Source organism: Rhinopithecus roxellana, chromosome 9 (genome assembly GCF_007565055.1).
Source record: "Rhinopithecus roxellana isolate Shanxi Qingling chromosome 9, ASM756505v1, whole genome shotgun sequence".
Taxonomy (NCBI): domain Eukaryota; kingdom Metazoa; phylum Chordata; class Mammalia; order Primates; family Cercopithecidae; genus Rhinopithecus; species Rhinopithecus roxellana.
Window position 1 is genome coordinate 15,637,782 of NC_044557.1, and position 2,387 is coordinate 15,640,168.

The following is a 2,387-nucleotide window of genomic DNA, read 5'->3' on the forward strand; positions in this document are numbered from 1 at the left end:
GAAGAAGGTCAGATTTAGTGGCCCTTACCAACACATTCTTGAAAACCTGCACCCTTGCCTGTCCTCCTTGATCACAAAGAGGACTGAGAAAAATCGGATTTAGTTTCCCTTACCAATACATTCTCAAAAATCTTTTAGAGTCCTAAGCATTCTCCTGTTAGCATTGGGACCTTACCCCTGTCCTATAAAGATGTTATGCCCCAAAAATGAAGTGACGGGCCATACCCTGAGGGAGGGAAGGGATTTTCAGTGTTGAAAGAGTGACACCTTCGGTCCTCACTTATATGAATAGGAAGGATATAATTTCTGAGGCTCTCCATATCCTAGCTTCAGGAATAGCTTTTGTTAGGCCTGCTTGTCTGAGGAGGGATCCTAAAAGGATAGTTGGTCTCCCCACCCAATGGGGCTTTGGGCAAAAATTATGTCTTTCTAATTGGTGAGCCCGGGTGCCTAAAGAAAGGAACAGAGGTCATGTGCACGGCCTCTGTAAGTGCATAGTCATTTCCGGTAGACCCTGAGACTACGGTTCTGCTTGTGTTCTCGGGGGTCAGTGTCGGTCTTGGGTCTGGCCATGCCTGAACCCGCAAAGTCCACACTGGCTCCCAAGAAGAGCTCCAAGAAAGCTGTCACCAAAGCCCAGAAGAAAGATGGCAAGAAGCGCAAGCACAGCCACAAGGAGAGCTACTCCATCTACATGTACAAGGTGCTGAAGCAGGTCCACCCCAACACCGGCATCTCGTCCAAGGCCATGGGCATCATGAACTCTTTTGGCAACGACATCTTCTAGCGCATCATGGGAGAGGCGTCCTACGTGGTGCACTACAACTAGCGCTCCACCATCATGTCCCACGAGATCCAGAGGGCCCTGCGCCTGCTGCTGCCCGGCAAGCTGGCCCAAGCAAGCCTTGTCCCAGGGCACCAAGGTGGTCACCAAGTACACTGGCTCCAAGTGAGTCCCGGCTGCTTGACTCCAAAGTCTCTTTTCAGGGCTACTTAACCCCCTAAGTGAAAGAATCTTTCTTGTGTTGTCAGTCCCAGTTTGTATTTTTGGCTTCCCGTCTGCTTAACTTTTGGAGAGCACACAACTCCACCAAGCACGGATAACTATATTCTTTTCACATAGGCATTGTTGTAAGTAAGCTTATATAGATTGATAGTGGTATCTTACTATGGTATAGATATGCTGGGGTTTGCCTTAGGGGCTGCTCTTGAAACTGTCTTTGTCCTGCCTATGTACTTGTGAATATGTGCCCAGCAAATTGTTTCCTGGTTAGAAATGCAGTGTTAATTTTGATAAGCTTATGTAAGATCAAATTGTCTATATGAACAAAGATTGGGTCTGCTCTTCAGTGGTAAAATGAAGGTAGAGATTAAATACATTGTGTGCTCTGAGATGCGTACTTCAAAGGGAATGAATAGTTCAACTTTTATTTAAAAAAAAAAAAAAGAAAGAAAGGAACAGAGTCCTGAAGTTTATACTAGAAATCATTCTTATAGGAGAAACTAGAAAAGCACCAGAGACAGGGAGTGGTTTTTAGAAGAGGGACTAGCCTCGGAGAAGAGAGGCAAGAGGAAGTTTGTCACACAGGCATTAGGACCCAGGAGGCAAGGGTCAGGATAGACAGGATAGATGGGAGAGTCTTGATTGGGTGACATGACTTTGAAAGTTCCGCTCATGTCTACAGAGGCAACCAACTTTTGGTCGGGACCCCAGAGCTGAATGGCTTTCCTCTCTGTCGACCCTTGACTCAACCCCAAAATGCAAGAAAAGTGGAAGCTGGTTCCAGGCAAACCAACACTCCCAACTGTGAAGAGTTGGGGGTTGTTAAAGAGTCCTTTTCCAGAAAGCCTGACACCCTTATCTTTAGTCCGGCAGCCACACTAGTTGCTTTTAACTGGTGACAGGTGCCTGGTATTTAGCCCCTGAATTCTAAGGAAAAATAGGACAGAATAGCAAGTGAAAGCTGTCCAATGATACTCAGCACTTGGCGATTGTCCTTTCGCGGTCACCAAGATGTGTCCCATCTGGGTCACCAAGACATGTCTGGAGTTGGTTCTTTCCAGTGGGTTCTTGGTCTCATTGACTTCAAGAATGAAGCTGTGGACCTTTGCAGTGAGTGTTACAGCTCTTTAAAGATGGTGTGTCTGGAGTTTTTTCCTTCAGATGTGTCCAGAGTTTCTTCCTTCCATTGGGTTCGTGGTCTCGCTGACTTCAAGAATGAAGCCACGGACCTTTGTGGTGAGTGTTACAGCTCTTAAATGTGGTGTGGACCCAAAGAATGAGCAGCAGCAAGCTTTACTGTGAAGAGCAAAAAAACAAAGCTTCCACATCATGGAAGGGGACCTGAGCAGGTTGCTGCCACTGGCTGGGGTGGCCAGCTTTTATT

The 2,387-nt window shown here is 46.7% G+C and overlaps 1 pseudogene; it reads left to right on the plus strand.

Moving 5' to 3' along the window:
* The first annotated feature begins 571 nt into the window (after positions 1 to 571).
* Positions 572 to 1,104, plus strand: LOC104657636 (annotated as a pseudogene).
* The last annotated feature ends 1,283 nt before the right edge of the window (positions 1,105 to 2,387 follow it).